The 12,853-nt window shown below is 38.7% G+C and overlaps 1 pseudogene; it reads left to right on the top strand.

Annotated features, from left to right (window-relative positions):
* Positions 1–10,418: 10,418 nt before the first annotated feature.
* Positions 10,419–11,530, top strand: LOC149187838 (F-box protein SKIP31 pseudogene; annotated as a pseudogene).
* The last annotated feature ends 1,323 nt before the right edge of the window (positions 11,531–12,853 follow it).

Genomic DNA, 12,853 nt, shown 5'->3' with positions numbered 1-12,853 from the left:
TTATCTGATCCTAGTATCCCCTCCACCACTACAGCAAAATATTCCTCCTCAATACCATTCGGTTGTATTGAGGCCCCAGTCATCAAGGTCCGACACCTTGCGCAGAACCACCATGAGAATCATGGCTCTCCAAACCCTCTGTAAGACCACTCAACTGCGTTGAGATTGGGAAAGAGGAAGATTAAGTGTGTGAAGGCCTTGGGAAAGGACCTCACCCTAAAATTTGGGGAAGGTTTGAACATGGGAGAGGTTTTCAATAGGGCTGGTAAGGTTATGGTGGGTAAGGTTCGGGGTCGTGCCTACTCCGCGATGTGAATTAGCCTTTGGGTCAAGGATATTTGGGGCAACATATTCAAAGATCTTCCAGAAGTGCAGACCTTACCCCACAGCTATTTTGCGCTCCATCTCCTGCAAGAGGAAAACGCAAGCTGGGAACTTGTAAGACATTGGCACATTGAAATGGCCCCGATCATGTTGAAGCGATGGAGCCCACGTTTTGACTCTAAAAGAGAATAGATTGGGGCTAGACCATTACGGGTTAGATTTCCTGGACTCCCACTACAACATTGGTCCGAGGATGTGTTTTTCCATATCGGGAACGTGCTGGTTACCTATGTGGACTACAATAGGTCCTATATCCAATCTAGGAATTGGTCTTTGAAATGCATACTGGTACACTTGGATATGAGAGAAGTATTAGATGTGAAAATCACTCTACAATGGAAGAATTTCACTAGGATTCAAATCCCAGACTATGAAGGAGTCCCTTTCAGGTGCCACAAGTGCCATAAAGTTGGACACTTATTCAAGGAATTCTTACTAGTGCGAAGGGACTCAGAATCTCCAGAAGGACCTAAAGGTGAGATTGCTAAGGCTCATACATCCATTCTAGGGTCATATCCTCTGGATGCCTCATCAATGCATAGGAAGGGGTCTCCAAATCATCTATCGACTACAAGCACTCCTCGTCCCCCCTCCCTACTGATGACCTGATCAAGGGCTGCTACTGAGGTTGCTCACTCCTCGGGTACTCCTCCTCTCCCTGACTCTGTATTTATTTTTTATCCTGCATGTTTTGCACTGCATATGCACTATACATATGTATCAAATCAAAATTTCATCCCCTCCTCCATCCATTGTCCCCTTGAATCACATCGATCTATCCTCTCGACCGCTACCCCATCCTTCCCTCCTGATCCCCCACCCTCCTCCGCTACTGTGCCTTCTTCCCATGATGGTCCCCCCCACCCCTACAACCTCAGGCCCTGCCTCCCCCTCTCTGAGACCGGCTCTGTATCCTTTGGTTTGGGTATGAATACCCCATCTCATCCCCCCAAATCCATCAGAGGCCATAAACCCCATTTATATAAAGCCATCCTATTAGCCAGGGTGGAAGTGGATTTGGGTAGAAAATCATCACTTGATCGGGTTCTTAGAGCTTTGAGCACCCTTCCTAAATTGCCCCCATGAAGTGGCTCTCCTTTAATTGCAAGGGCCTGGCTAGCTCGCCCAAAAATCTAGCCCTCAAACGAATTTTTGAATCTAAGATTGTAGACATAATTTTCCTTCAAGAAACATTGGGTGAGGCTGACCTTACCTCCTATATCCTCCACCCCTTGAAGCCTCGATGGATATTTCAATCCCTTGATGTGATAGAGAGATCTGGAGGATTGGCCCTGTGATATAATTCCCGTTCTATTAAGCTCAAGGCCTCTTGGGGTGGAGCTACTTTTATTGGCATGGACATTATTTCATCAAAATTGGGGATGGATCTTCATTTGATCAATGAATATGGCCCTTGTCAATACGGAGAGGCCTCTTGGAACCGACTCCTCAACCTATCCCTCACTACCCCAAATAATCTCATAATAGGCAGTGACCTGAACTTCTACTTAGGATTTGGGGAATCATAGTGGACAAATGCGCAAGTGGATCTGCTTTCAGAGACTATGGAGATGTTGCTTGAACAACGCCATTTGAAAGATATTCCCATGGTAAAACCTCTCCCCACCTGGAGAAACTAGAGAGTTGGTGAGGCAACTTGCACCATTTGACAGATATTCCCATGGTAAAACCTCTCCCCACCTGGAGAAACCAGAGAGTTCGTGAGGCAGCTCTGGCCAGGAGACTGGATTGATTGCTTATGAAGGACTCTCTGATATGAAAATTTCCCTTATATAGGCAATGGACTAGTTCAAGTGGTTTATCATACCATTCCCCCATTTTTATAGAGATCACTGGCCCCTCTCAGAAACCAAAGGCACCGTATAAATTCAACTCCATCTAGATTTTGGACCCATCCTACATTTAAATGGTGTTTGATTTATGATTATCCAACCCTCCATCCATGGGGAGAACTCTGGAAGAAAGTTTCTTCTCCAATCTTGCTAAACTCAAGAGACTCTCCATAAATTGGGCTAAGGAAAAAACTAAGAGGGATGACCAAACCCTCGGTGATATTGAACAGTAATTAGCCACTCTTCTGGATGATCAAGGCTGAGGGTTCACTTATGTAGAGGCAAAGAAACAACTTATAAATTTGGAAAATCAGAGATCAAAAATTCTGAAGGAGAGGGAAGAAACTTGGCAGCTCCAGAGTCAAGATGTCTGGTTAAAAGTAGGAGATGAGAACACCAAGTTCTTCCAAAATGTTTCCAAGGGAAGGAAGGTCACCAATACTATTTGGAGTATGCCCATGGAAGATGGGGGAATGACAACAAATTTTAATCAACTCTCCCGCCTTGGGAACTCTCATTTCCAAAAACTCTTCACAGCACCTCTTGGTGTTTCCCTCGCTAAAATTGTTAGAATTTCGGTACGTTTCCCCAAATTTGTGGACTTGGACATGGCCGAGGAGCTCACATCCCCTATCACTCAAGTAGAACTAGAAGGTACCCATCCTATCCTTCCATATCTCATTTGAGCAATTTGCTTTCCTCCAGAAAAGACAAATCCATGAAGCAATCGACATAGCCCAAGAAGCACTCCACTCCCTTAAAACTAAAAAGCTAATAGGGAAAATTCTCAAAATTGACCTAGCTAAAGCCTTCGACTAGGTAAACTAGCTATATCTTAAGATGATCCTCACCCATCTAGGATTCCCTGCCCCCATCCCCCCTTTCATCGACTGGATCATGTGATGTATCACTTCGACAACTTTTAGTGTTCTCATTAATGGATTTGCATCACAGTTCTTCCATGTTGAGAGGGGTCTTCAGAAAGGTTGCCCGCTCTCCTCGCTCCTCTTTCTGATTGTCATGGAAGGGCTCAACAAACTCATTACATTGACCAAGAGGGAAGTGTGACTACAAGGGCTTAAAATGAGTGGCATCTACCACCTCACTCATCTACCTTTGTAGATGATGTCCTCATCTTCCTAAATGAAAGCATTCATGACTCGTCTACCTTCCAAGATATTCTATCACTATTTACCTTGGCTACTGGCATGGAAACAAATCACTCCAAGCATACCATCACCCTTCCCAATACATCATCCCCGGAAGCTATATTCGATCATCAAAAATGACCTTTTTAGTGACATCATCTAGAGGATGGCCTCAAGTACTTGGGGTTCTAGATTAAGCCTCATTGTTATAAAATAACATATTGGACATGACTTATTATTAAAATTCAAAGGTGGCTATTAAATTGGAACCACAGATTCATTTGCAGAGCTGTCTGATTAGTCCTCATCAAATCTATCTTGGAGGCTACCCTAGTTTATTGGATGTCATTGGCTTGGATTCCTAAAGGAGTACTTGCTTGAATTCAGAAGATTTGTTGTAGATTCCTTTGGAATGGATTTAAAGAGGGAAAACCATTTGCTTAGGTGGGATGGAAGCACATTGCCCTCCCAAAGAAGTGGGGAGGATGGGGACTAAATGACTTATCAGTCTTTACACATGCCCTTGCTTCCAAGATGGGATGGATCCTACTCACATCGTGAAACCTCTAGAATGAAGTCTCCTATCACAAATACATTTGGCCTCATCATCTCATGGATTGGATCTGCTTACCCTCCTAGTCTCGAATAGGGGTATCTATGGTTTGGAAAGAAATTCTACATACTTTGCCTTTTATTAGAGAGGGCCTAGCATGGAGAATAAATAATGGCACATTGGTTCGTATAGGCATGGACCCATGGACAGGAGGGGGGAATATGTTTAAATTACCACCAAGCCTCATCCTTTTTCTCAACCAGAGGCTAGCCATGGAGTGATAGGTGTTGGAACTATTGAGTCACTTTGGCAAGATTGGCCTAGCCTTGATCATCGCATAGATTATGGCCGAGAGTTATGGGAGAGGAGGCTCTGGTACAAGGATGCTAGGTAGTTAGTAATGACCAGAGTGACATATGTCAGCAGGATAGGTTCCTTCTGTGGCGGGCAGGGGATTATGGTATAACAGGGTTGAGAAGTTCAACTACCCGTAGAGGTGAGATGGTTTCTACTGGGGAGGGTCATCTAGATCTTCCATTTGGTTTTAGTGATTCGTTGATGGTGTGGGGAACTACGTCAGTGTGACAGGGTGATCGAAAATATGAGATGAGGGAAGGCCCGGGTAGACGAGGGTTCAAACCACCAGGATTGGATTGCATCTTCAGGAGTTTACTCTTGTAGTGCATGAGAAGGACCACTCAGTAGGGAAATTTGCAGAGTCCTACATTATCATGATGCTCTACTTTTTGTTAGTATGCAGAGGGATTCTGGTACCTGTATCTGGTTGGATAACGAGTGGAGCAAGGTGTGTTTCACATTGATTAGGATGGCTTGAGATCCTGGTATCGAGGGATTCTTTCATGTCGAGACAATGCTGAGATTGGGGATGACTCAATGGTACATTTGGGACCCTAGTATTATTGGTGGTTATAGTGGTGATCAACATTCAAAGAGGGCACTTGTTCAGGCATTGCTCGAGGAAAAACAATTTTTGGCAGGGAGGACTCTAATGTCCTTTCCTAAATTATTTTGGAACTACGTTTATTTCTACATTTTGGGGGCCAATTTTGGTGAAGACGGGGGTCCATTTTATTTCTGAGAGAAGAATTAGGAGTTCGAGGCAAGTTAATTTTATTTTATTTTGTTTTGTTAATGATATGTGGGGACCACTAACATAAGAAATATGCACTCCCTAAGCCAATGATTCGAAATGCATGAGAGGGAAGAAAAGGCGGGAAGAAAGGATCCAAGAAAGTTATAAAAGGAAGGCAACACACTTCATTTGGAATTCTTGGCTTATTGAATTTGATTATGTTGCTCGAGCTGTTTAGTCGGGTCACTTATTGTTTAGCAAGATTTTTCCAAGCAGAGAACTCACTCTTTCTTCGGGGGACTTCGAGTGCCAACCTAGAGAGGTTCATCCATTATCATCCAGAGGATATTTGTAGAGAGATTTCCAACATTTGTATTTAGTTCGCCCTAGCAGTGCATATTTCTAGAGGACATAGTAGTGGATCTAGTGTGGTCATTGCATCGTTCTTCCGAAGGGCTATTGCTTGTAGAAATTAGGAGAAGATGGCTTAATAGATTTGTTGGCTATTGGGTGAGTTTGAGGGCTAGAAGTGGCATCAATATTCATGAGTGATTTTGAAAATTTTGTGGCCAACACATAAGAGAGAAGATGGGCATACAACGCATATAGAGTTTCAGCCATTGGGGCTATTGCTTGCTAGGAAAAATCAGGGAAGTATTGGTGGAGTTAATTGCTACATTTCAGGAGTGTCTCGGGAGGATTTTGCTGGTGGTTTGACATTCAACGTGCTTGAACAACAATTGGAAAGTGTAGGGATTTTGCGGGTCGATTTTGGAAGGTCAAACTCTGGCCAAACTATTTTTTGGTTTTTGCTGGTCTATTGAGAGGAGTCTAACTAATTGCTTGCAAGCTTTGAGATTTATGTTATCTTTGTTTAACTCTTTCCATATTCTCCTTGCCTTTTTGCATTCCTCATCAAACCAAGCATTAACCGAGAAGCAATTTGTTTCAGACTTCTTAATTTTTTCTCTTTTTCACTTTGCAAGTGCGCATTGAAATAAATGTGTTAATTCATGACTATTAAGGTTGTGAATTGTGATTTTCTCCTTCTCGAAGAGCCTCTCTATCGTCATTTTGAAGGTAATACAATTTTCTGGATTCAAAATAATTTTTCTCTGTAGGAGGTTTTGTTGGACATGCTGAATTTTTGAATCTGATTCTTTCTTTCTAGTCCAAGAGAAACATAAATAAATTGGTTGTGATCTGGTTTTAACTCCCACAACTGATCTCCAATCAGAACTTCCTCCGTTTTCTCACACAAACCATGTGAGCAAATTAGATAATTTACTACACTTTCTCCATTATAAGTATGGCAAGTGAAATTATCGGACTTTTCCCATCTAGTCAAGCCATTACAAATGACTAAGTCAAAGGCCCCATATAGAGTAAGCAATTTTTCACCAAAGAGATAACAACCCTTATCCTTTGAAATTCTTTCCCACTGATGAATACTCTCTTCTGTAAGCCAAATAGGGTTGCAATTATCTTTACAACAAATAATGCTAGCTTCCTCACTTACAATCCTAACATTGAAATCACCCACTATAACGACTTCACCTATCTGTGAATATGTTGCAATATTTGCTTTTAAGGTTGCAAATGGATCTTTTTGGTCAAGCCCTCTACCTTTGTAGATTTTTTAAACTTGCAGCGCAAAATAGCATGCTGCAATTATGATGTGGTTTCCATTTTATGATATTTTAAACCAAATGAATTGCTTATTTGAGTCTTCTTTTTCTAACTGAATGAGACAACCTTATTTCTCCCTTACTAAAACCATGATACCCTGTGCCCTTTGCCATTCCCTGCTGCCTTGTTCCACACTGCCATCTTCCAGTATCCTTCAAACATAGGTGTCTTGCACCCTTCATGCTCATGTGTTTCTTTGAAAGAGCTATCTTGCTTAAAACCAAGATAAATTTCCCTACAAAAAATTTCTAGGGAGACTACAAAATGGAATGAACATCATGTTGATTTTACAATTACATTAGATACAAGCACTTATGAAACTGATAATTACTTCCAATGGTATAATGATTATATTTGACACTTCTAGTTAATGATTAAGCAATTATACTTCAGAAATTCAACAACAAATGAAGTAAGGTAGTAGAGATCAAAGTGAAACAATGATACACAAGAACAACACAAGATTTACCTAGGGAAAACCCAATTGGGGGAAAACCCAACAAATATTCCATTAGATAAATTCTTCAATTCATCAAGAGATAAAAATGATATTTCCTAATCAAAATAAAGTCAAATAAACCTGAAAGAGATCCATAGTCAAACCTGGCCAAAGTGTCTTCTCATCAAGTCAAGATACTGCTCAATATAATTGGCCCAATTTTATTTGATAGAGATGGATTTCAACCTCCTCTTGAACCCCAGAAAAAGTTAGAACTACTTTCAGACATGCCGAAAACTTGTCACACCTGTGAAGTCAATAAAGAGAGAAAGACATACATGCGAGGTCAAACTTGTAGATAGAAGGTTCTCAAATTGTCTTCATCCCTCTTGTCCTTTTACTTCTTCACTTATATTAGAATATGTCTTGTTCTTGTGTGGTCGAATGATTCCAAGAGGAGGAGGTTGAATGACAAATATATATCTTTCGTAGGAGGCCGAATGGGTGCCACAATAGGGCCAGGATGACTTGATCAATTGGAGGGACAAATTGACATTTTAGATGTCCAAATATTAAAATTAAAATAAAAAATTAAAATTTTCTCTTTTAGAAATATGACATTAAGAACGTGTCATTATTAATTAATACATAAATTTGAAGGAATAAAGCATTAAAATATGATGACCGACCATAACTACAAAAATCCAACACATCGGATGATAAACCAATGTGTCAGGGATCTCCTTAGCATAAATGTTTCCATTGAATGACTTCAATGTGAATTTTAATATTATGGGTGATAAAGATATGTTGGATATCAGCCTTGGAGGAGTAGGTAGTAAATTTGGAAGTTGGGATTCATCCAATTTTTTGGCTTAATGGAGCTCCATGAAGAATACAATTATGTAGGAGAAACTTCTAATGTTCTTTCCCATCCATCACTTTGATAGCCAATTTAGCACACATGGAATATTGTTGTTGAGTAGAACTAATCATCCCTAATGTTTGTCCAATTCTTTATATTTTAATGTAGTTCCCAGTGGCCTTGTGAAAGCTCCCTTTCTCATAGAGGCTAACTAAGAGAAAGTCATGCAAGAGCTTCTTCGATGGTTGATAAGTAGGATGAGAAATGACTCAACATGATGAATAATAAACATGTGTTGCAACATGACTTTAGTGCATATTTGGAATCTTGTTGCTAAGCCTATAAAAAGTTTGTCCACATACTTAGATATCCCTTAGAGAAAAAACATCGTACAAAACCTTCAGTGAAGCCTAAACGACAAAAGGGATGGAATTAAATACATTACCAAGCCAAATCTAAGGAAAAAGCTAATCTATAAACCACTCATGTGATTCATAAACTAATGTGGATATTCCATTGGACAAGTTGTCACAACAAATCTAATAAAAAATTACTAAATTTCAAAATCTATATAATTATGAGGGTTAATTTTTCTTTAGGTTCCTTAATTATTATGTTAATGTTTTTTGTTTTAGCATGTGATGTAGAAAAATGAAAAAAATAAATAACAGATAAATAAGTCACTCAAAAACCATATTAACACTAATATATGACTTGGGAAACCCTTTCGGGAGAAAACCCAGTTGTAATGTGAGGTCACTTTGCTCTCTCTTTTTATGAATGGAAATGTCACAAATACAAAGAATTGACACATATGGCCTGTAAGTTTCTACAAAATATAAACCCTCTCTATTTTCCCCTCTCTCTATCCTCTCTTATCCACTTTACTCATCTACAGAATAAACTTTGCATGAGTAGAATAAAACCCCTTTGCCCCCTAGTGGCCTGGTTATAAAATACCTTGATAGCCCACTAGTAGTTAATTTTGACTCGGACTCTTAATTATAGTTACAATATTGACCCTTATAGAGTCTTATTCATCATTTTCATGTTTCTAGCCCCTCTTCCATGAGTAATGGGGCTAATGTGATGTCCTCTCAAATCATGGCAGCGAAAACAAGAAGGTCAAATTCTAGGTGGCATAACCTTTGGATATGGCCTTTGTTTGAGGTCTTTTTGTGATATTCAAAAGCTATCTAATTGTAGAACAATCATAGGGGATCCAGTGTAAGCAAAAGTTTTTTTAACCTAAAAAACTTTAGGAAATGCCTCAAGTTTCCTTTGGAAGGTTTAAAACCCTAATGTGCCAAACTAGGACCTATCAATGAAAATGGTACCATGCATTGATTTCTCCATTTTTTCCACTATGAAAGCATCAAGATGGGTGAAACGTAATATAATGATCTAATCCAGATTGTCAAGAGTGAATCCTTTGGAATGCTAATAATATTGGGTTTTCATTACATATAACTTAGAGCTAAAGGTTACTTAAAATATATGAATGCATCTTGAATCGTTCTCCATATATTTTCTAGTATATAGATAGTTCAGAAGTGGGTCTTATTTTTATATGTATGAGGGTAAATAGAGGAATTAATGGAACCAAATATCACTGAAATTCTAAAATAACATGATCATAAATGCACTATAGATATGTAGGTTTAGTTTCCTAGTGAGAGTGCAAATGCCAAATGATGCAGGAGCATAGACTCGGGAAAATATTTTGTATTTTATTTAAATCTAGGGGTTTCATGTTTTTGAGAAATTATTAGTATTATGTAAATATTTATGAGATTTTGAGAGGATTTGTAATGTTTCCAAATAATTGGAAAAAATGAGAGGAATTAGACTTGGGATATTTAAGAATTAATTATGAGCCTAAGTTAGATTTAGTTTCAAAATTTTAGGGATAAAATCTAGATTATAGGGGTGTTGAGATACTTGGGGATTTTGTGGAGTGACTAAAGGGATATGAACCAAAATTGGTTCAATTCAATTGGTATAGATTAGTGAGATTGAGAGTGAAGAAAAAAAAAATAGTGTGAGGGTTTCCTCTTGGGAGCCTTTGGGCGATTGTAAAAAGGCCATCGATCTGGAATATCTAGCCAAGACAAAAGTCTGTAAATGATTTTGGTGTGGTTATGTGAAATCGTTTTCCAAAGTTATATGTATAGATCGATTTTATGAGTATGAGTGAATGAATGTGAATTTTCAATTATATATATCGCATTACCATGTCTGAGTTGGCAGGGAAACGTTGAATAAGTTTTGTAATAGAACTCTGCACATAAGTTTGATGTTGTTAATACTGGTATTCAGTTGTAATGGGTTGAAGAGCTGTAGCATTGCTTTGGCACAGATTAAATAATCGATATCAATTACGCTGAATTGGGCATGAGTATCGATGCTGTAAATGCATTGGTCTGTGGTTCGATCATTAAATCGAATACACTATACAGCTAAAGGCAACAGGCGCTACTGTGAAGAAACCAAGAAGTATTTACCATAGAGGTAGAACGTGGATGAATGGTCCGATCTGTGGAAAATGCAGAGACATCGATCTGTGTTTTTATTAAAATGATAAGAATTCGATGTTTATTGCAAATTGGGCGTTGTCGAAAGCAGTGAATTGGGAAAGTTTTTAACTCAGTGAAACAGTCTAAAAGACTTTATAGATCTCTCAGAGCGGAGTGAATTAAATACATCTTAGGTTTGAAGTGCATCGGGTCCAGAGATTTTGCATCGGCGCTGTGGAACTGGCGATAATTGAATGACATTCATCCTGGGAAACGACGATTTCCCATTGAGATCGAATCGGAGTGATTCTTAAACGATATATATATATCATAGCATCGTGGGAGTTGTCGACAATTGTGATAGTAAAAATATTTCCAAATAGCAATCGCCAATTGGTATCACATCGGCTGTATTAAAATTGGAGGAAAAGCCCCATTGTTCTGCATGGAAACGACTATATATATAGCGGGATGAAAATGATATGGTTGAATGGGTTCGAACTGCACCTTCTAATTTTCGGGAGTATTACATTCAAATGCAGGCTTCCAAACGAAGTCAAACTCCTCTTCCTTCATAGGTGAATGATGATATGCTCCTTCTTGATACAACAGTTGCTGATCGAATAACCCATTTGAAGCATAGTCGAGGATTGTTGATGAATTCATAGCAAAGCATGTATGCTTTGGAAGGAAATGCACTTACTCACAATTTGGTGATGCCTTCCTATGTGAAAAGACAGGATGAGTGCGTGTATGTGATGATACATGCCGATAAATTGTTTTAGATACATCCAATGGACTTCTAGTTTGTACAGTCTTTGGGCGATGTTTTGATAGATGGCTTTCACCTTCAGAAGAGGAACTGTATCGGGAGATCAACAAGATGATGCTAGCAATGGAGTAGATGAAGCAAAGCCCTTCATGGGGTCAGGTCGCTTTGCACGTGCGTATTTGCTGGGATATAACTATGATAATGGAGAAGGTAAGTAATTGACAGTTTTAATATCTGGTTTGTTGAGGATTCTTAAAATCGAATGAAACCGTAGAGGTGCCACAATAATTGAAGGCGATCTATTGAAATTGAGACCGATTACATTGTAATTGATTATTCGATCCAAAGCACAGAAGTAAGAAAAGGCCAGGTATGGGTTTCAGCTTATATGGTCTTTATTTAAAAAAAAGAAGGAAAATTCGACTTTTGAATAGAGAAACTGTATGTTGAATAAACCTTGAAGGTTAATAATCCCATATGCACTGGTGGCAATTGTGAATGTCAATCTCGATTGCGTTTAAAGGGCATATATTGAGTGTGACTTTGCCAGGTATTAAGATTTTGATTTGGGAAAATCATCGGTTTGTGTGATTTTGGGTTTGGCAGGTTTAGCTCGCTATCACCAAATAGAAGTGCTAAAAATAGAAATACACAAGTGTGCCCCAAAGAAAAATGCCAATCACAAGAGAAAAATGTCAAAATAAAGTGTTGTTAGGCTTATAACTCTTGGAAAGAGGAATATCACAAGATGATATGATATAAATGAGAGTTTAATTTGTGTATATACACAAAATTTATGTGAGGGTGTTTTTTCAAGCTTGAGGCATCCCTTTTAGTGGGGGTTATGGACCCAAAAAAGAAAGGCACAAGCCTAAAGAGGGTTATTGTAATGAAATACATAGTGACATTGAGAGGGGTGGTGGGTGAATCGATATTACTTCAATTTAACTTCTTTTCACTTAAAATAGAATGCACACCACCACATCAATCATTAACACTATTTTGAAGACAAACATTAATATTTAAGCCAAAATTGAGAGAAAACTTGTAATGGTTGTCTAATTTTCTTCAATTTGTTACAATCTTATATGAAACTACATGTGAGGACACCAATCATTTGTAAGCGCCAACTTAGTAACAATGTTGCAGGCTTCATCCAACTAAAAGGATGAGGACACATATCCTCTGTAAACACCAATTTACCGCTGCTCAGGCTCCAACCTTTTGTATAGATGAAAACACTCCTCTTTTTCAATTCAATTTAGTCTAGCACTTTGCTATACATTGTTCAATTTTCATTATTTACATTTTTTTCTTCTATTCATAAATAAATCTCCCCACTTCGCAATTTATACCCAACATTGTGCTTGCTATTCCAACACTTAGTTAGCGTTTACAACCCTCATAATTCTATTTTCACTTATCTTCAAGATGTCCAATATACCTATGGGCTATATAGACTAGGGCTTGACCTTTTCCAGAAATAAACAATGATAAAAACACAAAAAATACAAGAAAATATCCACAAAAATCACCTTTGC

The sequence above is a fragment of the Pinus tabuliformis genome, chromosome 3_1, assembly GCF_031772625.1.
Source record: "Pinus tabuliformis cultivar Carrire ecotype Pingquan chromosome 3_1, CPIR1, whole genome shotgun sequence".
Taxonomy (NCBI): Eukaryota; Viridiplantae; Streptophyta; class Pinopsida; order Pinales; family Pinaceae; genus Pinus; species Pinus tabuliformis.
The sequence above is the reverse complement of the archived record's forward strand: the minus strand, read 5'-3'. Positions and strand labels throughout refer to the sequence as shown.